The sequence below is a fragment of the Microtus oregoni genome, unplaced genomic scaffold, assembly GCF_018167655.1.
Source record: "Microtus oregoni isolate MIOR12 unplaced genomic scaffold, Mior012 000044F_ref0000062, whole genome shotgun sequence".
In the NCBI taxonomy this organism is placed as follows: domain Eukaryota; kingdom Metazoa; phylum Chordata; class Mammalia; order Rodentia; family Cricetidae; genus Microtus; species Microtus oregoni.
In genome coordinates, this window is record NW_024543218.1 from 3325723 (window position 1) to 3349665 (window position 23943).

Consider the following 23943-nt stretch of genomic DNA (forward strand, 5'->3'; position numbering starts at 1 on the left):
TATTTAGAACACCATGAATATAGCTGCCATAAGCATGAGAATCCAATACTTCTAAATTCTTTTTTTTTCTAAATTCTAATTCCATTAATATGGAAAATATACTGAGGAGATTGCTGGGATTTATAGTAATTTATGTCATTTTATGAGTACTACTCTGTATATAATGAAGACACATCAACACATGGATATAAAGAGAATGTCTGGGCATGACACTTTACTGTGTCCCCTATGGTAATGGTGCTGGCCCATGGGAGTATTATGTCCAAATGAACCTGAATTCATACACTAAATATGTGTAATTTTACATCAACTATAACAATGCAGCATGCTGTTACTTAATTTTAGTTGACCTACTGCTATCAGAGTTTATTTCCCATGATACTACACAATCTCATGTCATATTTAGATTCATTATTAAATCCTGGAACACGCATTATTTTCACTGTTTGTCTTCTCATTTAAATCATACTAAGAGTTGGATCTTTTAGGTGAAAATAACAATGTATTCTTTGTCACTATACCATTCTATACTGCAGTCTTCAATGTCTCTGTCCATTATTTTCCAAATGAACACTCAAGAATATTTAGAGTCCTGGGTACATGGCCTAGGTCAACACATGAATGAACAGAAGCACAGTCTACCATATGGTCCATCAAACTCCCAGAAGATCTGACAGCACAGCAAACCTGCTCATCCTATTCAGAAGGCAATGTACCTCCACTTCTCATGGCATGACTTATGGTCTCCTTCACTTTTGCCCAGAGCATCATAAGAGAAGAAATCAAGAAAAATTCAAAAATCTACCTCCCAATGTTGCCCTGTAGAATCACCCAGCTGGGCCTCGGGATAATAGCAGCCCCCCTACTAGATGAGCAGAGATTAAAGATTAGATTGTATAGGCCTTCGCAGCTATGACCTTCCACCCTAGGGAAAGACTCTCATCAATAAAATATGTATTTTAGTAGGAACTCTTCCAGTCTCTCAGTGCACTTCCTGTTCCTCCTCCAAGATACAGTTTTCCTTGTGTGCATTTTTCATTACAGACTTGATGTCCTTTGAAGACAGGTAGAGGTATCACAACTTATAAATTCTGCTGCCAAACAAAGGTCACATTAACTGCTGTTAAAGCAAAAAGAAGCCATGAATTTGAAAACAATGAAGAGTCTATGGAAAGGCTTAGAAGAAGAATAAAGAAGGAAATTAAGGAATTGTTATCCTCAAAAATTATTTTAAAAAGTTGAAATAGACTTTATGGCCATATAGTCCAGAGTCAAAACATTTATAATAGAGCACACCAAGTTTCAGTCATTTTCTCTCAGAATGTTCATCTTAAACCTGTAAAATACCAGTTCTTTTAGGCACTGCCATACCATTTTATCCAGTTATATTTTGTTCAAACTAGTGTATTATCTGTAATTGGGTTCCATATTAAGTTCCCTTCTTAATCCAGATTCTAGATTTCCTGGTCTGTGGATGTGAGAAGTGACCAGTCAGGACATTTATCAATTACTCCATGATATTTCATGTTTATTCCAACAAATAAAGCTTCTCTGGAGATAAGAAGTGGGGGGTAACCACTAGTGAACCAGAGGTTTAGGCAGTAAGTGGCTCATGCCTTTAATTCCAGCATTTGGGAGATGAGGACAAGAATTTAAGATGGGTGGGGACGGGATCTCTTCCCTCATTAGATCCAAAAGTTTAGAGATCTAAAAAGTGAATGTGGCTGTTGGATTGCTTCTCTGTTCTGACAGCTTTTACCCAATATCTGACTCAGGAATTTTATTAATAATACTAATTAGGATCATGCTTCAATCAAACAAGTTAACTGCATAATTTTAATGTAGCTGCTTGGTTTCATCTGTGTTCTGTCAGTTTTACCCCAATATCTGAATCTGGAAATTTATTAATAATACTAATTATGATCACACTTCAATCAATGTAACTACATATTTCTAATATGCACTACTTTCAAAACAGGGGAGTTTTTATGCTCCTTCATGTCTATGCCCTTTTAAACTGGGACAACATATGCTTTAAATTTGACCATTGAACTCAATTCTTACACGGGATCTACTGGTCTATTATTTCTTCTCACTGCCCAGCTAAGGCCTAGCCTTGAAGCAGTAGCAAGATTTTTTTTCTGGCACTGGGCAGAAGAAGCAGGATTATGAGTTCAATGGAATTATTAACTACATAGTGTAAGGCAAGCCTAATCTACAGAAGACATTGCTCGAAACAGAAATAAACAATCAACATACTTGAGAAAAGAAGAAAGAAATTCTTATTGACCTGGAAACAATGGGAAACAGAAATAGGGTAAGGATGAATTTAAAAGAATTGAAATTTAAAAATTGAAACTCATAATTGCTTTAAAAAAAACAAACAGCTGGTTCTTTGAAAAAAATCAACAAATTGACAAGCCCCTGTCCAAACTAATAAAAAGGCAGACAGAGAACAAACAAATTAACAAAATCAAAAATGAAAAAAGGAACATAACAACAGACACTGAGGAAATTCAGAGAATATTAGGACATACTACAAAAGCCTGTATGCCACAAAGTTGGAAAATGTAAAAGAAATGGACCCTTTAAAGATAAGTACTATATACCAAAATTAAATGAAGACCAGGTGAACAATTTAAATAGACCTATAAGTTGTAAGGAAATAGATGTCATAAAAAACCTCCCTACCCAAAAAAAAGCCCAGAACCACGTGGTTTTAATGCAGAATTTTACCAGAATTTCCAAGAAGAGCTGATACCTATACTTCTTAATATGTTTCATATAATAGAAACAGAAGAGTAATTGCCAAACTCTTTTTATGAAACTACAGTTACCCTGATACCAAAACCACACAGAGACTCAACCAAGAAAGAGAATTACAGACCAATCTCACTCATGAACATCGATGCAAAAATTATCAATAAAATACTGGCAAACTGAATCCAAGAACACATCAAAATAATTATCCATTATGATCAAGTAGGCTTTATCCCAGTTATGCAGGGCTGGATCAACACAAAAATATCTATCAATGTAATCCATCATATAAATAAACTGAAAGAAAAAAACCATACGATCATTTCATTAGATCCTGAAAAATTATTTGATAAAATAAAAAACCCCTTTATGATAAATGTCTTAGAGCGGATAGGGATACAACGAACATACCAAAATATAATAAAAGCAATACACAGCAAGCCGACCGCTAAATTCAAATTAAATGGAGAGAAACTCAAAGCCATTCCATTAAAATCAGGAACAAGACAAGGCTGGCCACTCTCTCAATATCTCTTCAATGTAATGTTTGAAGATCTAGCAATAGCAATAAGATAACATAAGGACATCAATGGGATTCGAATTGGAAAAAAAGAAGTCAAATTTTCATTATTTGCAGATGATATGATAGTGTACATCAATGACCCAAAAACTCTACCAAAGAACTAATACAGCTGATGAACACCTTCAATGATTTGGAAGGATACGAGATCAACTCCAGAAAATCAGTAGCCCTCCTATACACAAAGGATAGAGAAGCAGAGAGGGAAATCAGAAAAACTTCACCTTTCACAATAGCCACAAATAGCATTAAATATCTTGGGGTAACACTAACCAAGGAAGTGAAAGATCTATTTGACAAGAAGGTTAAGGCTTTGAAAAAAGAAATTGAAGAGGCCACCAGAAAATGGAAGGATCTTCCATGCTCTTAAATTGGAAGAATCAACATAATAAAAATGGCAATTCTAACAAAAGCACTCTATAGATTCAATGCAATCCCCATCAAAATCCCAACAAAATTCTTCACAGACCTTGAGAGAAAAATAATCAACTTTATATAGAAATACAAAAAACCCAGGATAGACAAAACAATCCTGCACAATAAAGGTCCTTCTGGAGGCATTACCATCCCTGACTTCAAAATCTATCACAGAGCTACAGTAAAGAAAACAGCTTGGTATTGGCATAGGAACAGAGATGTTGAACAATGGAGTCAAATCAAAGACCTGGATATTAACCCACAAACCTATGAACACCTGATTTTTGACAAAGGAGCTAAAAGCATACAATGGAAGAAAGAAATCACCTTTAACAAATGGTACAGGCATAACTGGATTTCAACCTGTAGAATAATGAAAATAGATTCATATCTATCACCATGTAGAAATCTCAAGTCCAAATGGATTAAAGACATAAATATAAACCTTACCACACTGAAACTTATAGAAGAGAAAGTGGGACGTAGACTGCAACACATGGGCACAGGAGACCACTTCCTATGTAAAACCCCAATAGCACAGACAACAAGAGCAATGATGAATAAATAGGACTTCCTGAAACTGAGAAGCTTCTGTAAAGCAAAGGACACTGTCATTAAATCAAAAAGGAATCTTGATGAATGGGAGAAGATCTTCACCAACCCCACATCAGACAAAGGTCTGATCTCCAAAATATATAAAGAACTCAAGAAACTAGACTTTAAAATTCTAAATAACCCAATTAAAAAATGGAGTACTGAACAGACACAGAATTTTCAACAAAAGAAGCTCAAATGATCAAAAGATACTTAAGGTCATATTCAACTTCTTTGGCAATCAGGAAAATGCAAATCAAAACAACTTTGAGATACCATCTTACAACTGTCAGAAAGGCTAAAATCAAAATCACCAATGATAGCCTATGCTGGAGAGGATGTGGAGTAAGGGGAACACTCATCCATTGCTGCTAAGTATGCAAACTTGTGAAACCACTTCGGAAATAAGTGTGGCAGTTTCTCAGGAAATTGTGAGTCAACCTACCTCAGGATCCAGCAATACTACTCTTGGAAATATACCCAAGCATACTACAAAAACATTTGTTCAACTATGTTCATAGCAGCATTATTTGTATTAGCCAGAACCTGGAAACAACCTAGATGCCCCTCAATGGAAGAATGGATAAAGACAGTGTGGAACATATACACATTAGAGTACTACGCAGTGGTAAAAAAAAAATAACACCTTGAATTCTGCATGCAAATGGATGGAAATAGAAAATACTATCCCGCCGGGCGATGGTGGCGCACGCCTTTAATCCCAGCACTCGGGAGGCAGAGGCAGGCCGATCTCTGTGAATTCGAGACCAGCCTGGTCTACATAGCTAGTTCCAGAACAGGCTCCAAAGCCACAGAGAAACCCTGTCTCAAAAAAAACCAAAAAAAAAATACTATCCCGAGTGAGATAACCCAGACCCAAAAGGATGAATATGGTATGTACTCACTCATTAGTAGACTCTAGCCATCAACAAAGGACATTGAGCCTATAGTTTACAAGCTTAGAGAAGCAAAATAATAACTTGAACCCAAAGAAAATCATACGTAGATCCTCCTGGAAATCGGAAGCAGACAAAATTGCCAGGCAAAAGTTGGGAGCATGGGGGTGGGGGTGAGGGTGGGATGGGGGAAAGGAAGAGTGGGAGAGAGAAGGGAGAAGGGAAGGTTTGAGGAGAGCTTGGTGGAGTGGGAGGGTTGAGATGAAGGAAGGGTGGATATAGGGGCAGGGAAGAAGATATCCTCATTAAGAGAGCCATTTTAGCCTCTTTCGGGACTTGGCTCCAAGATGACCAAAAAAAGGAGAAACAACGGTCGTGCCAAAAAGGGCCGCAGCCATGTGCAGCCAGTTCGCTGCACTAACTGAGCCCGCTGTGTGCCCAAGGACAAGGCCATTAAGAAGTTCATCATTCAGAACATCGTAGAGGTGGCTGCCATCAGGGACATGTCTGAAGCAAGTGTCTTCGATGCCTATGTGCTCCCCAAACTCTATGTCAAGCTGCATTATTGTGTGAGCTGTGCTATTCATAGCAAGGTAGTCAGGAATCGATCCCGGGAAGCTCGGAAGGACCGAACACCTTTGATGTTGGTACCAGAGTTGCTATAAATGACTGCTGCTTTAGGGGTTAAATATTTTGTTAGTGGAGATACAACCAATCCACTAAATTATGATAAGACTTTCTGACTGGATAATAGGTAAATATAGTTGGGCTATATTCAAAATTATTTTATTACCAAAACTATATCATTTGTTTTACTGGAAAAAGGAAAATGGTTTGTTTTTACTGCTGGATCATGTTTTGTGTAGTAAAGAAGAAATTCTTTGGTCAAATTGTAATCTTTGTATATCAATGTTAAGATTTCCTTATTTGTATTATAGTAAATCAATGGTTTTGAGAAAAAAAGAAATGAACAATTTTCTGAATAGGTATCACATACCATAATTAAATCAAGATCAGGTGAATAATTTAAATCAACCTATAACCTGCAAGGAAAGGGAAGTCATTCCAACCAAAAAAAAAAAAAAAAAAGCCCAGGGCCAGAGAGTGTCAGGGCAGAATTCCATCAGAACTAAGACCCAATAACAATACTCCTCAAAGGGTTCCACATAATAGAAAGAGAAGGAACATTGCCAAACCCCTTTAATGATGGTACAGTTACACCTCTACTAAAACCATGCAAAGATTCAACCAAAAAAGAAAATTACAGACCCATCTCCCTGATGAGCATAGATGCAAAAATACTCAATAAAATACTAGCTAAAATCTAAGAACACATCAAAAAAATCATCTACCATGATGAAGTCAGATTCATCTCAGAGATGCAAGAATGGTTCAACATACAAAAATTTATTAAGAATCCTGCCCTCTTTAAGTTCCTTTCCTGACATCCTTTAGTAGTGAACGACAATATGGCAATATAAGCCAAATTAACCATTTTCTCCCATTAGTACTCTTGATTGCTAAGACTTTCCAGAATCCCTCATTGGCTAGGGCCACCCAGCTGGGACTCACAATATTAACAGCTTCTCTACTGGAGGATCAGAGACCAAATGACTCAGACAGCACAATCCATCCAGTTCTTCCCTCCCAGCCCAGCAGACAGGGCCCCAGTTTAAAAACTTTGTATTTAGTACACATTATTCTACTCCCCTAGATCACATCCTATCCCACATCCAAAGTACAGGGTCCTTTGTGTGCACATTCCATTGTACACTTACTTCCCAGTGCAGCCATCCCATTGGCTCAGAGATGGGAAATCCTGAAGACAAACACAGGTCACATTCATAAAGTAACTATTGTTATTGTGCATCTGTGGTTACTTTGTAACTGTTGTTAAAGAAAAACACACCATAAATTAGAAAACAATCCAGGCATATTTGGGTTTGGAGGCAACAAGGAGAATGTAAATATAATGTGGATTTCATCTCTAAAATTATTTTGAAAACTTGAAATAGACTTTATGGCCATGTGCTCCAGAGACTAGGGATTTGTGTTAGAGCACATTAAATATTTCTCATGTATTTTCTCTAAAGATGAACAACTTAATGCAGAAAGGTAACAGTCCTGTTAAGCAGGGCCACAACATTTCCCCCAGATTTTGTATTTTAGATGAGCTACTTTAAATATAGCAATTAGGTTTAAAGATAAGGTCAGTTTCTTTCCCAGATTCTTGATTGCCTTGGTCTGTGGACTGCAAACAATGGTCAATCTGGACATTCATGAAACATCTACAATTGACTACCTGATTCCACAATGCTAATTTCAACTACTGTTGAAGGAGGAAAGCTTTTGCCCTCAGTACAACTTCTCCCTTTCTGAACTGTGTCTCCACCAGCTTCATGTTGGTCAATGACCTCAACTCTTGCACAGGTCTCTCTTCTTCTAAGTCCCCAATAAAGGCCAGAAAGATCAGCAGACACTCAGTAACTACTCTACATTTCTTCTTCATTGACAAGTCAATGCCAAACCTGTAAGAAGTTGCAGGACTGTTTTCCCAGCACTGGGCAGCAGAGGCAGGATTAGGTGTTCAAAATGATTCTCAATTATATAGTATGAGGCAAGCCTAAACTATAAGAGACAAAGAAATCAATAATTAACATCACTTGAGAGAAATAAAATGCAACTATTAATGACTTGAAACATTGGAGGACAGAAACAGAGACAAGAGGAGCAATACACTTAAAAAAATATCTGAAAATTACACCAATAAGATTTTAAAATGATAAAAATATTGCACTCTTGAGATTAAATAAAACTTTCTATATTGACTTTGAAACAGAGTTGGCCTTTCTATAGGAGAGGGAATGTCACTAATAAGAGATAGATTAATGGTTTCTATATACATATGTTGGCTACTGAGATCTGTAACCTGACACATAAAGTTAGTCAATGGCCTGTTTCTCAAATCTCTGAGCTGACATGACTGTGTCAAGCAAGATCAACCATGTCTGCATAGAATTGTTGCCTAATTGCCTTTCCTGGAACTAGCTCCTGTAGACCAGGCTGGCCTTGAACTTACAGCCAGCCTTTGCCTCCCTAGTGCTGGGATTAAAGGCCTATGCCAACTCTGCTCAGCCAGGAACATTTTCATAATGGTGACTCCAATCCTAGGGTAGGGAAGTCTTGCAGATGCCTAGTAAACTTCCTAGGAAAAACTGCATCTTGCTGGGCATTGATGGCACACACCCTTGCTGCGCCAAGTGATCTCTTTGAGTTCAAGGACAGCCTGATTTACCCAGTGAGTTCCAGAATAGTCAGGACACTCCTAGAGACAAACCTTGTCTCAAAAAATTTTTTAAAAGGAGAATAGCATCTTGTATAATTCCAAGGGAGAAATGAAAGATATTAGAGAATTATAAGTACAAATTATCACATGAATTTAGGAGGAGACTACTCAAACAAATCTATACAATGAGAACACAGGGTATCTCAAGAACTTTACTATGAGCAGAGTGGCCATGGGACTGATAACTAAATCTCCATATGGTGGGAAGAGTTGGGTTCTTAGAATCTGAAGCAACCCCTCCACAAAGGCCTTGTCACCAGACCATTACCAGCTCCCCTAAGCATATTTCTGGTTTTAGAGAAGGAGCTTTGTTTTATTATCAGTAGATCAGATCCCTAGGGAAACTCAAAAGGCTTAGGCACCAATCTATTACTAGGTCTCCCAAGATTGTTCTTCCTTCCTCAAGAGGGCATAAAAAAAAAGCCTTGATTGATCAGGTAACTCCTCCAGACAACAATGTTTTGCATTTCAATTATATGTCACCTGGTGTCATATTGCCCATTTGAAAGAACTGTGCTTTTCTCAAATAGAAAACTGGAACTTTATACCACATCCTCTGTTCCTCCCCATCTGGAGACAACATTCCCTTGCTCACAATGTTGCTGTTTCCCAGCTGGTCAAACCTCTCAGTTCTTCAACTCCCAGCAGCAACAATTACACTGCAGCATAAAAAACCACTGAAGGCAGCTCCTCTGCAAAGCTGAGTCTGAACATGTCTGCCCAGAAGAGGCCTGCATGACTTAAAGGGCCTGATTAGCTAATTCGGTCTGAATGAAAAAAAAAACACTGTCCACAGGGCTATAGTGTGCTTAAAGACACAGCACAGTGGTTCCTGGCCATTGCTCCCACCCCAGTCAAACATCTTTTCTAGAAGGGCCAAGATATGTATTTCATAACACTTATCCCTGGCTTCCAAAAGTAGACACTGTCATAATCTTGCACTCCATAGGAACTTTCCCTTTTTCTTCCAGGACACAATGTGGCTAGCTAGCTTGTACAGTGTACTGTGCTGTGCTAGGTGGGTGCAGTGATTTCCTGTCCCACGGTGGAAAGAATGCTCAGAATATTATTAACAGCTAAAGAGAATTTTAAGGTAATAAATGGAGAAGTTTGTGCTGTGGCTTCATGCTGAGATCAGATGAACTGAAGGTACTTTTTATGGTGTTGGTAAAGTTATCTTTTAGAATAAGAATCAAAATTGATAATTGACTTTTCACAGTGTCATCCACTTGAATTTCAACTAAAACCTTATGGTACAGTATGAACATGCCAGAGGCATTTCTTTCCATCATTTGTTTAATTTACAATTGTTCCTACATGATTTTGAGGAAAGAATGTCACTAAATGTCTTTGCTTTTACATTGTGATTATCATTAAAGTGGATTTGTTAATTGAGCATGCTTAAGGAAAGGGAGAACATTGCATGAGCATGTTCAGACTCCCTACGTAAAATCTCCATGCTTCATTCGTTGAGGAAAAACAATTTTGAAAACAACTTTATAAACATTCTTTATGCCTCCTACAGGCAAGAATTTTTTCTCATTTCATCTGTCTTGGCTGTTGAAATGTCTGGCTATTTTTGGCAGTTAAAATTGACTACACAAAGAATTGATTATACCTGAGGAGATTTTACTTAAAGGTTTGAAATGGGAAAATATTCCTTTAATGTGTATAGTTTGAGATGATAGGATCCACATTAAGCTGCTTGGTGTTTGTGCACACTTAACCAGTGAGCTATCTCTCTCACTCATGTCTGTGTGCAGTTTTAACACCATCACTCATGAGCAGTGGGATTTTCTAAATTTGAGACCAGTCTGGCCTACAGAATGAGTTCTACAACTACACAGAAAAATCCTGTCTTGAAATCACCAAAAACTAAAAACGAACCTGAATCCAACAAAGACTATGACCGAACTTTAATCAGCATCTCCCATTCTGGTAGCAGCAGTCACATATAAAGTATTTTGAAGAAGAAGAAAAGTCTCTGTTTTGCCTCCGTGCTCTAGCTCTGGCTACCAAGCTCATTCCTTTACTAGCATTAGAGCCTACTGCATTGTAATTTTGATGAATACTTAAAACCAGCTGAGTCACAGAGCCTTGGGGGCAGAACAACTACTAGAATCTTCACCTGACCTTAGACAAAAGGCTGAGAAGCAAGCTATTGGATTCTTCAATTGCCATTGGTAGGCAGTTTTTCTTAAGTTACCTGGACAATAGCTTGTGAGACATTTTAATAAGCCTACTTTTTACATACATGGTGAGATTCATTCTACAAATCCTGTTCATGTAGAGAATCTTAAATACTGCAGTTGTATATTTTATTCACCTGACTATGGAGTGAGATGTGCTGGCTAACAATAGTGCTCATTCTTTCTAGCTCCATTATTCTCTACATATTCAAATTTCCATGAACACTATTCTTTTTATTATTATTCATTTACCTGGAATTTGCTTCAAATTTAAGGAACAAAACCCTAAAGCAATGAGCCATTATCCACCTTTCTGATGGGGGAAAGACTGATCATCTTGATTGAGATCTGTTTCCTGCTTTTCTCTTTCCTGTTGTATAAAATCCCTGTGAAAACCATATAAAAAGTACCTTCAGTTCATCTGACCTCAGAAATGAAGCCACAGAACAAATATTTCATTTAGTAACTTTAAAACTCTCTTTAATTGTTAGTATTCTAGGCATCCTTACCCCATGGGACAGGAAAATGCTTGATCCACCTAGCACAGTGCACCCTACAAGTCATATAGTGTGCTGGAAGAAAAAGGGAAAGTTCCTAGGCATGCAAGAAGATGACATTGATTGCTTTTGTAGCCAGGGGCAAGTGCTATTGAAATGTATATATTCTCAGATCTGGAGAAGTTCTCTATTAGGGGCAATGGATTGCACAGGAATCAGTATTCTGTGTCTTTAAGCACACTGTATCCCTATGGGAGGTGCTCTTGTCACTCAGGACTCAGTAGCCAATCATGCACTCCAGGTGACCTGCCAGTCAGAAGCAGTGCAGGTCTCTTCCTGGGAAGCCATCTTCAGTCTTGGCTTTGAAGTGGAGCTGGCGCCAGAGAATTCCTGTTCTCGGTGCAGTTGCTGTTGCAGGGAGACGATGCACTGAGAATTTTTGCAAAATGGAGAAGCCCAACATGGTAAGTGAGGAAATGCTGTCTCCTGATGGGGAGGAGCAGAGGGTGAGGTGCAGAAAACACTATGGTGTTACCTCCATGGGTCTGGGTGGGAACCTGCCATCATTCTCCCTGTATGTGAAGTCCCTCATGGTCCCTGCTATCTCCTGAACCTAGGAGCAGGCCTCTGAATAACTTTGTTCTGTGGCTTCATCTCCTTAGAGTATTGGGAGCAGGAAGTTGTGTGTAAAAACACTTTCCTAGTCAACTTCAACAGTGTTCTTGCACTCATGGAAACAAGTTGCCAAACTCAGAGAAGCCTAGATTCTCCAATATCTTCTCGGTATCGAGCACTTTGCATTTAAGCTTTAAATATGATCTGAATTGAGATTTAAATTTGTAGAGGTTATCAAAGGCATCTCATGTGTTGTGTAGCTTTCCACTACTGTACCATAATGTTGAAGAGTAGAATTGGTGATACAATAGATTGACCAATGCTTAAAAAATAATTAGTCTCACAAAGTAGAATTTAGCAGAGGGAGAACTTCATGTAAAACACCCAGACTTTAAATATATGCTAATCAGAACTGGAAGAGATTAGAATGCCCTGGTACACATTGTTTACCAGGATTGTGCAGATATTTGACTCCAAACCATTTCAAAGAAGCCATCACTGATTTAAAAATAAAAACTCACTGCCAGGTAGTAGTGGTGCGTGCCTTTAATTCCCACACTCTGGAGGCAGAATCTGATGGATTTCTTTGAGTTCAAGGCAAACCTGATCTACAAGAGTTCCAGGACAGGCTCCAAAGCTACTGAGAAACACCTCGAAAAATCCCCGAGTACAGGGATTAAAGGCGTGCTGCACCACTGCCCGCCTAAGATGTTATTCTTAAGAAGCTTACTAGACTTGCCTGGATCTTCTGCAACACCTCCTCACCTTATCTTTTTTATCTTTTACTTGTCCAGTCCAGTCTTTCTTTTCCCTTGTGATCGTCACCTTAGAACCCTGTCTGTAACTGGTAACTGGCATACTTAAGAGAATATTCTGAGAATACTTTTGCCTAAATATTTAGACTGGCAAGTTTCCTGTTTCTATTTCAATTGTTCAAAGTTTAATCTGGACCATTATCATAAGGGATGCTTATGGATAACAGCATATATTGAATGCAAAATCTGTCTATCCTAGCTCCCCTTGAGCATTGGACAGAGATCAATGCATAACATCATTTAAGAAACTTTTCTTTATTAATCTTCTAAGTGTGTATTGTGATTTCTCTGTGGAAAGGCATATTAATTGTAGAAGAGCTGCATTTCTGTCCGGATAAAAATATTGTTTCTGAGACAACTTCTGTTATTTTGACTCAGATGGCTTTGGTCCCTGTCTGTTGCTTTCCTGGACAATCTTGAGTGTCCTCTATATTACACCCTCAAAGTTCTTAAGTGACTGTACCCATTCACAGTTTTAAAATTATGTATTTGCCTGGCATTGATGGTGCACTCGGGAGGCAGAAGCATGCAGGTCTCTGTGAGTTTGAATCCAGTGTAGTCTACAAGAACTAGTTCCTGGACAGGCACCAAAGCTCAGAGATACCATGTCTCAAACAAAACCAATAAAATAAAATAAAAATGCATTTGAGCCATGTAGTTGACTGTCCAACACAGTCACAGGAAAAGGATTTGCACATGGAGCATTTCTTCTGTCCTCAGACCACAAGAGGAAGAATAGATTATTGTGTGCACTGCAGGGGGCACAGCATAGGCAATCAGCTGTTGCAGCCACCACTATGAGAAAGGGCCTGATTGTGGTAGCAGGAGAGGTTTGTAATTGCCCAGCATGTGTAAATTAATGTTGTGTGATTGTGTGGGTGTCCAGATTAGGAAGGTTATCTTGAGTCAAGTAACATTTAATTTGCAATTAGGCAACTATCCTCTGCAGATATGATCGATCTTTGTTTATTGATATTTACTGAGCTCTACAATTTCTTTGCTTCATTCCCCGCCTCTCCACTCCCGCTTCAACACTCTCCCAAGGTCCCCATGCACCCAATTTACTCAGGAAATCTTGTCTCTTTATCCTTTATTCTTCCCATGTAGATTAGATGTTTGTCAGTCTCTCTTAGCATCCTCATTTTTGTCTAAGATCTGGGATTGTGGTTTGTAGGCTGGCTTTCTTTGCTTTATGCTTAAAAACCACCTATAAGTTAGTACATGTGATAATTGTCTTTCTGTGTCTGGGTTACCTCACTCAAAATAATGTTTTCTAGATCCATCAATTTTCCTGCAAAATTCAAGATGTTGTTATTTTTTTTCTGCTGTGTAGAACTCCATAGTGTAAATGTACCACACTTTTCTTATTCATTCTTCTATGGAGGAGCATTTAGGTTGTTTCCACATTCTGGCTATGACAAACAAAGCTGCTATGAACATAGTTGAGCACATGTCCTCGAGGCACGATTAAGCATCTTTTGATTATATACCCAAAAGTGGTATTACTGGGTCTTGAGAAAGGTCATTTCCTAATTTTCTGAGAAATTGCCACACTGACATCCAAAGGGACTGTATCAGCTTGCATTCCCACAAGCAATGCAGAAGTGTTTCTATTTCCCCAAAAGCTCTCCAGCATAAGTTGTCATCAGTGTTTTTAATCCTGGACATTCTTTCAGGTGTTAGATGGAATGTCAGAGATGTTTTGATTTGCATTTCTCTGATTAATGATATTGAACATTTCCTTAATTGTCTTTCAGCTATTTTAGATTGCTCTGTTGAGAGTTCTCTGTTTAGGTCTGTACTCTATTTTTTATTGGATTATGAGTTCTTCTGGTGTCCAATATCTTAAGTTCTTTGTATATTTTGAAGATCGGACCTCTGTCTGATGTGGGATTTTGATCTTTTCCCATTCTGTAGGCTGTCATTTTGCCTTGTTAACCTGTCCTTTGCTTTACAGAAGCTTTTTAGTTTCAGGATGTCCCATTTAATTTTTCTTTTAGTGTCTGTGCTACTGCGGTTATGTTTAGGAATTGGTTCCCTGTGCCAATGCATTCAAGTGTACTTCCCAATTTTTCTTCTGTAATTTTCAGTGTGGCTGGCTTTATGTTGAGGTCTTTGATCCATTTGGACTTGAGTTTTGTGCATGCTGATAGATATGGGTCTATTTTAATTTTTCTACATGTTGATATCCAGTTATGCCAGCGCCACTAGTTAAATGTGTTTTCTTTTTTCCATTTGATATTTTTTCGTTCCTTCTCAAATATCAGGTGTTTAAAGATATGTGAGTTGATATCTGGGTCTTCTATTTAGCTCAATTGGTCCTCCTGTCTGTTCTAATGACAATACCAGGCTGTTTTCAGTAATGTATCTCTGTAGTAAAGATTGAAGACAGGGATTGTGATGCTTCCAGAAGTTCTTTTATTGTATAGGATTGTTTGGCTATCCTGAGTTTTTTGTTTTTCAAATGAATTTGAGTGCTGTTCTTTTGAAATCTTTGAAGAATTTTGCTGGGATTTTGATGGGCATTGTATTCAATCTGTAGATTGCTTTTGGTAAGAAATATGATCGATCTTGCTTGACAGAGTTATGTCGGCTCAGAGATTTGAAAAACAGTCCATGGACTAACTCTATGTATTCGGTTACAAATCTCAGCGTGAACATATGTATATTTGTACCATCAATCTACCTCTTGTTAATGACATTCTTTCTCCTAGGGAATGGCCTACTCCTTTTTAAAATCAATATAGAAAATTTTATTTAATCTTAAAAGTGCATTTTTTTTGGTGTGTTGAGACAAGGCTTCTCTGTAGCTTTGGAGCCTGCCCTGGAACAAGCTCTTGTAGACCAGGCTGGCCTCAAACTCACAAAGATCCACTTTCTTCTGCCTCCTGAGTGCTGGGAATAAAGGCCTGAGCCACTACTGCACAGTTAAAAGTGCATTTTTATCATCACTTTAAAAATCACTTTTTGGTTTCAGTTTCAAATACTTTCTTTAAGTAAATTGCTGCTGTTATCTCTATTTGTTTCTGTTTTCCAAGGTTTCTAAGTCATTGGTAGTTTCATTTCATTTCTTTCAAGTTATGTTGATTTCTATGTAGAGCAATGTCTCCTATACTTTAGGCTTGCCTCATGCTACATAATTGAGAATTATTTTACACACCTAATCCTGCCTCTGTTGCCAGTTCTGGGAAGACAGTCCTGCAACTCCTTCCAGGTTTGTCCTTCTCTAGTCAGTGAGAAAGAAAAATAGAGCAGTTAATGAGTGTCTGCTAATCATTCTGGCTTTTATTGGGGACTTAGAAATGAAGAGGGATTGGTATAAGAATTGAACTTATTGACCAACTTTGAAGCTGGTGGAGACACAGTGCAGGAATTGAGAGGTTGGCCTGAGGGTAAGAGCTTTCCTCCTTCAACTGAGATTACTTATGTGGAATCAGGAGGTCAATTGTGATGCTGTATGATTATCCTGATTGACCATTGTTTGCAGTCCACAGACAATGGTAATCTAGGTATGGCACTTACCTTATCTTGAAATCTAGTTGTGATATTTACAATAGTTCATCAAAAACAGATAATCTGGGTAAAATGTTGTGGCCCTGCTTAACAGGACTGTTACTTTTCTGGAATAAGGTGTTCATCTTTAGGGAAAATACATGAGAAATATTTATTGTGCTCTAATAAAAATCCTTAGTCTCTCGAGCACATGGCCATAAAGTCTATTTCAAGTTTTCAAAATAATTTTTGAGCTTAAAACTGCATCATATTCTCATTGTCTTTGCTCCCTCCGAGCCATAACATGATCCTGATTGTTTTCTAATTCATGGTCTGTTTTTGTTTAACAACAGTTACAAAGTAACCACAGTTACACAGGAACAGTGATTCCTTTATGAATGTGACCTGTGTTTGTCTTCAGGATTTTCCTTCTCTGAGGCAATGGGATGGCTGCACTGGAAAGTGAGTGTGCAATGCAATGTGCACACAGAGGACCCTGTACTTTGGATGTAGAACAGGATGTGCTCTAGGGTAGTGGAATAATGTATACTAAATACAATCTTTTTAAACAGGGGCCCTGTCTGCTGGGCTGGGAGGGCAGAACTGGAAGGACTGTGCAGTCTGAGTCATTTAATCTCTGATCCTCCTATAGAGGAACTGCTAATATTGTGAGCCCTAGCCAATGTGGAATTACGGGAAGAGTTAGCAATTGGGAATACAAGTAGCAGACAGTTTGTGGGTTCTTTCCATGATTCTATTCTGCCTCTGCAGTAGGTGTAGGCAGGAAGATCACAAGCTATATCGTGGTGAGCGTTGGGTGAAGCTTTGATCACTTCTAGCAATCATATAGAGAGTATCATACACAAAAATATATACAAACATACACAAAAAATAGCAGTAACCTTAATTTCAGAAGTGGTTGGAACTCCAAGTAGTTAGAGGAAATCAAGTTGATTTACATGTAAACTGATTCTTTAAAAATCTGTTCTCTTGAAATTCCATTTAAAAAGATTTCATTTCCTCACTGTGATGCAGACTTGGATTCCATCACCAATTGTAGGAAACATGGTAAGTGATCCTAACAGACATAATTTTCTTTATCACAAGAGAATGAGATGCTTTCAGTAATCAAATCTATTTTCTGTAAAGGAAAAACATCAGAAGACTTCAAGTGAATATTGTAAATTTTGGTGAAAGAGCCCTTCTCACCGAACCCATTTTCTATTATTGGTAAAGGAGAGAACAGGAGTGTACAGCATGTGTGATGGCCAGTGATTCAGTGAATTAGATTAGAACCTTGTTGTTCTTCTTTAAGAAACAATTATATATATATATATATGTGTGTGTGTGTGTGTATGTGTGTGTGTGTGTGTGTTTGTGCATGTGTGTGTATGTAGATTTGTGTTTGTGCCTTGTTTTGTCAATGGTGTCATCCATATTGTTGATTTTGTGAACCATAATTTAATTATATCATTCATTGTTTGTGAAAACGATGGACCTTCCCCAGTTTGTACTCAGAATATTTTTTATATTTTTTGGTGATAAACAGTTTTACTTTTCTCTTCTTGATCTCAGATGCTTGCTTCTAAGTATTTTATTTTATTTTTTCATTTATATTTTAATAATAAACCTTGCCTGAAGATCATAAAGTAAAACAGATGCCATGGCCCGCCTTACACCCCAGGCAATACTGACACACACCTTTAATCCCAGTAGTCACACTAGTTTGTTGTAGAGTCAATGCTGGTGTCTCATATCTTTAATCCTATCACTAAGGAGTTGCAGATAGGAAGTGGCATGCTTGGGAAGAGAGAGGAATATAAGGTGGTAATGAGAGAAGAGCTGAGGATTGAGTGTTTTGTAGAAACTGCATTCACTTTGAGGATTTATAGAGACAGGATACCCCATTTGGTGAGTCTTAACAACATTTATCTAGGGCTTCCCTTGGAGGGAATGCTGAGGCTAAGGAAAAGTTAGATTAAGAGAAATGAAGACAGAAACATAGGTTAGACTGAAAGGATGAAAGGTCAATAGAAAACAGCCTGAGTTTATTTCTCAGCCAGCATATGTACTAAACACAGTCAAAATGCAGATCAAAAAGCAGTACAGTCAGCTCCCCACCTTCCTGCACTGTGCTTGGAGGCAGCTCAAACCTGTGCATTATCTGATTCAGCTAAGCAGCTTCTAATCATTAACTAGGGGTGCCCCTGGCTGGCCTCCACTAGCCCAAATATTAATAGAAAAAAAATGGACTCTTATAGCTGGGCAAAATGCTTTTTCTGTTGGCTAACGCAGATGTTATTCACAGCCCTCAAGGTTACTAGAACAGCAGGTATGCTTGGACTCAAATAGAATCTTTAAGTCTGAAATGACTCCAGATGGAAACTGAGTCACATGTGGGCTCCCACATTGGACTGGGAACTTTATAGAGCTAAGATCTAGTGGATGGATGCTGTGCTTCATTGATCTTTCAGCTTCCCGCCCTACTAACTGATTACAGGATTTATGAACAACATCAGTTTGCACTACATCTAAAATCTAATTTAAATAAAAGGCTTCTTTTTAATTCCTGTTCATGATTTTGGGTCTAAATCTCTATCAAGTAACTTAAAAGTAAGTTTTTCGATTCTGTATATAAATAAAAAACTATGCTCCTTTAACCTCTTTGAGCTTTACTACATATAGCACTTAAAAGGTTTTCTACAGTAAACCACGATCATTCTTAGCAGTGACCATTAAAATCTTAATGATTTTACATTGATTCCTCCTAGAGTGTGGTAATGCCACTAAACTGACTACCCTCCTCCAAAGGTCAGCTTTGGGCTATAAATTATTCAGGATGATTCCAAGATTACTATCTAATATGGTCCTCATGCACTACACTAGACAGAACTTGAGATAATTCCTATACTTTCCCATTACACAAAGACTGGACAAGAAATAATACAGGTAATTCTCCCATAAATTGAAATTTTCTTAGGTTTATTTCAGGGACCCTTATAGATGCCGTTGCTCACAGACATCAAAATATAATTTCAAAAGCATGGTTCCCATATTCCTAAGAGTTGGGGTTTGGTCATTCATTAGGTCATGAATTATGCCATCATTGAGGTGGAGGAGGTAACAAGTTACTATGGGTAATGGTAAAATATATAAACAAAGGAGAAAATATTTAGTTATCTTGTTCTGAAAAGAAACAGGGAAGATATAGAAATCATAGGATAAATGATAGATTACTAATTTGACCTTAAATAAAAAACTATTTTTATTAAATATTTTATATTAGTATGGATTTTTTATATTAATACATATTTGAGATTATTTTTGTTATATTGTAGATGTTTCTAATCTTATTTAACATATTTTTGTATATTCATGGAAATTTAAGGTTATTTTTGATAAAAGATACTGTACATACATATCTACTCTTATGTAAGGTTTTCTGCCGAACTTTATGATATAAAATAAATCTCTAGTCCTGAAAATTACTATTACAAGCTATTTAAATTAATAAAATTACAAGTTAATGTTACATGTTATAATCATACTTATAGTCCTGTTAGGTAGGCTTTCAAGGTGAAGCCAAAAGATATTTCATTTTCATTTTTTTCATGATAGGATTCCTTTGAATTACTCTGGTTGTTCTGGAAATCACTTTGTAGAACATACTGGCCTTGAGCACACTGAGATCAACCTGCTTTTGCCACACAAGTACTGGGATTAAAGACATGCCCCATCACTCTCTGGCCAAAAATACATTTTCAATAAGTCATCAAATATTTCCTATTCAAAATATGGCACTTAAGATGTTATGATTATATAAGGCATGTCTGTTTCTGACAACACCAATCTACTTCAGAGAAATTATGGATATCATAGAAATGACTAAATGTAGTTAACTTTCTTGCTGTCAAGACTTAGGCACTGGCAAGAAACTGCCCTTTGAGTTGACTACTGACAGTATACTGTCTAAATTAGATAGGCAGGACATGAAAGAAAGTGACAGCTGAGCATTGCCATGGCAAAGAAGGACAATCCTTCAAAATTCCTGCTTCACAGAAACTTGGTCAGATTTTCTAGGTGTATAGGCTAAAGTTAAAATTCCAACAGTACAGTGGAATCTTGGGTGACTGTCCAGGCAGTCAGTAGTTTATGTCATTTCTTGGATTTTTAAAATTGTTTTCATTGAGGTATATATTTTTCTCTGCTCTCCTCCCTTCCTGATTTCTAAAGTGATTGTGCCAGTTTGCATGCCCACCAGCACTGGAGAAGTTTTCCCATCACCCTACATCCTCTCCAGCATAAACTATCTTCAGTGTTTTTGATCTTGGCTATTCTTACAGGTGTAAGGTGGGATCTCAGAGTTGTTTTTACATTTCTTAATGGCTAAGGATGTTGAGCATTTCCTTAAGTGTCTTTCAGTCATTTTATAGTCATCTCTTGAGAGTTCTGTGTTTAATTCTGTACAATTATTTTTCTATTGGCTTATTTGTTCTTCTGATGACCAGTTACTTGAGCTCTTTATATATTTTGGATATCATCCCTCTGTTTGATGTGGGGTTGAAGAAGACCTTTTCCATCCTGTAGGCTGCCGTTTTATTGAACATTTCCTCTGCTTTTCAGAAAGTTCTCAGTTTTAGGTGGTCCCTTCTATTAAATATTGCTATTAGTGTTCGTGCTGCTGGAGTTATATTTAAAAAGTGGTCTCCTGTACCAATGTGTTCAAGTGTATTTCCCACTTTCACTTCTATGAAGTTCAATGTGGTTGGTTTTCTCTTTTGATCTATTTGGACTTGAGATTTCTGCATGGAGATAAATAAACACTATATTTTCTGTTTACTCAGGGAGTACTATAACCTTCACAGGTCTCTAAAGGACTTAAATACTAGATAATTGTAGTTTTCTCTGTTACCAAATTGAAACACCTCAGAAACTAGAATGAAATATGTAAGGTTAAGAGATATAAAAAGTTTATTTTAGGGTGGGATAAATAATGATTTAGGTACAACACTTTGGACTTACCTAGATAGGATAGATAATATAGTATTTTCTCTAAATGTCACGCCCACCTTGACCATCAAGGAAGACACAACACCCGAACTCTTCTTGCAGGCAGTTTTATTCAGGACTTTCTTACAGAATCGTGATCTCTCTCTCTTTCTCTCTCTCTCTCACCCCGGGCAAACCTCTCCTAGCCCTTAAAAAGGCACAAGCTGCCAACCCTGGATTGCCACATGGGCAGTGCCCATAGGTCCACACATATGCAAGCAGCTGACAATAATTGTGTGATAATAGCATGAGTCAGGCCTTAGCCATATTAGAAGTTGATTATCACAGAGAGCACTCACTTTCGGGATCACGGAGGGCAGAAGCCAGCACCATCAGGTGCGGCTCCACACAGCTCTCTACATCTAAATTTACCAAATACAAATGAATTGGTCACTGTTTCCTATATATATTTGTACATAGTTGTTGTATATTTTGTATATAGCTTTACTGTGTTGGTTGAATCCTTCACTTTTTATTTAGTAAGAAAGGGGAAATTATGACATTTTGATGATGTTCTCATAATACAGTTTGCTTGGAGTCAGGACAGAGCTAACAACAACCTCACTGTAAATTACCCTAGAGGTTTGGATGTTGTTGACCAGGTAGGAATCAGGATTATTAAGGCAGGCTTGAGAGAAGATATGGGCTCTTTTCTTGCATGGATAAATTGAAGAGGTAGTAGTCACCAGTGGCTGATCAATTGATTTTCTGATCTTTCAAGTTCTTACCCTGCTATCTGACTCCTGAGTTTTATTTCATTTTAGTTTGGTTTAGTTTGGTTTAGTTTTTCTGAGACAGAGTTTATCTGTAGCTTTGGAGCCTGTCCTAGAACTCATTTTGTAGACCAGGCTGGTCTTGTACACACAGAGATCTGCCTGCGTCTGCCTCTTGAGTGCTGGAATTAAAGGTGTGTGCCACAACTGCCTGGTCAAGGCAGTTTTAATTTTAAATATCAATTAGATTACTGCTTCAGTAGGGATAGAACTAATTAAGTAAGCCCTTGGAAAGTGAAGCCTCACCAGTCACTGGTGGTGCATTTCTGTGAGTTCAAGGCCAGTCTGGTCTACAAGAGCTAGTTCCAAGAAAGGCTCCAAAGCTACAGAGAAACCCTGTCTCAAGAAACACAAAACAAAAACACAAAACCAGCCAAACAAAATATGTAGCCCCATGTACCTGAGAGAGAACCACGGGGTTTGGCATTTACTCTGCTGAATTTTCATCTTTCCTTGACACAATCTTCCCTCATTTGTCCTCATTCCTCTCTTTCATTAGTCTTTTGTTTCTTCTTCTTTTTTACCTTGACTGCAGTGCTTCCTTCCACCATTCATCTCAGTCTCATATTTCCCCCAAATCTCTCTTCATTGTTTACCTTTAGAGTCTCTGTGAGCACCAATAACTCCTGCTTAGTTGATTCTGTGGGTTGTGTTAACCTAGTGTCCTCAACCAAGGTGGGAGGCAGTTGCTATGGTACTTCCTCCCCATTGCCAGCAGGGTCTTCTTATCTCCTCTTATTGTTTGACTGCCTGTGTCTGCTCCTGCTGCTTTGAGTTCCTGGATTAGGCCAGTTTGGTAACAATTGTCTGAGGCACCATTCTATAAGAATAACAGAATATTATGAGAAATCATTTCTTGGACTTTTTTCCTATCTTGTTTGGTTCTATCACAGACCTGTAGTGAAGTGAGCTTCAGGTCTTGGACATCCAATTAGGATGGGCATTGTCTCCTTCTAATGGAATGGGCCTGAAGTTTCACGAGTTATTTGTTGTTTACTCCTACAAGTTATGGGGAACAAATAACTCAACACATGTTACAATCAGGACTAGATGTAGATGTGACTGTTGCTGGGTTGGTGTTTCAGTCCCAACATTGAATACTTTGCCTGGTTAGAAAAGACTCCACAGGCTTTTTATCCCTCTTTCCTAAAAGTCCTTGCTAGTGGCATTTTTATACAACCTAATGAGTATTTACTCTACTAGGTACCATACCAACTCCTAAATGTTCCCCAATTCCTGTAGTCTTTCCTTATTCTCCCTACATCCAACCACCCTGATCCTGATTTCTCCTGTTTCCATACCCAACTACCGCCATTCAATTCAGAAGACCTATTCTAGTGCCCCTTTCAGGGAGATTGATGTATCCCTCCCTTGATCCTTTGTTGTTAACTAACTCTGTGTCTGTGGATTATAGCATGAATATCCTCTACTTTAAAACCAATATTAATGTATAAAGGAGTTTACACTATTGTCATTTGTATTGTTGGGTCTTGAGTTACGTTGAATCCTAATTTTCAGAGAAACTGACATACTGTTTTCCAGAGTGGTTGTACAATTTGCATTTCCACCAGCAATGGAAGAGTCTTCCCCTTACTCCCACATCCTCTCCAGCATAAGCAGTTATTGGTGTTTTGATCTTAGCCATTCTGACAGGTGTAAGGTGGTATTGCAGAGTCATTTTGATTTGCATTTCCCTGATGGCTAAGGATGTTGAACATTTCCTTAAGTGTCTTTTGGCCATTTGAGAATATTCTATAGAAAATTCTCTGTTTAGTTCTGTACCCCATTTTTAATTGAATTATTTGAAATTTTGATGTTTAATTTCTTGAGTTCTTTATATATTTTGGAGATCAGTCTTCTATCTTATATGGGATTGGAAATTTATTTTCCCATCCAATAAGCAGCCTTATTGTGTTATTG

At 37.8% G+C, this 23943-nt stretch overlaps 1 pseudogene; it reads left to right on the forward strand.

The window, feature by feature from the left end:
* The window catches only part of LOC121434681, a 69610-nt pseudogene that overhangs the window by 28424 nt on the left and 17243 nt on the right, over positions 1-23943 (forward strand).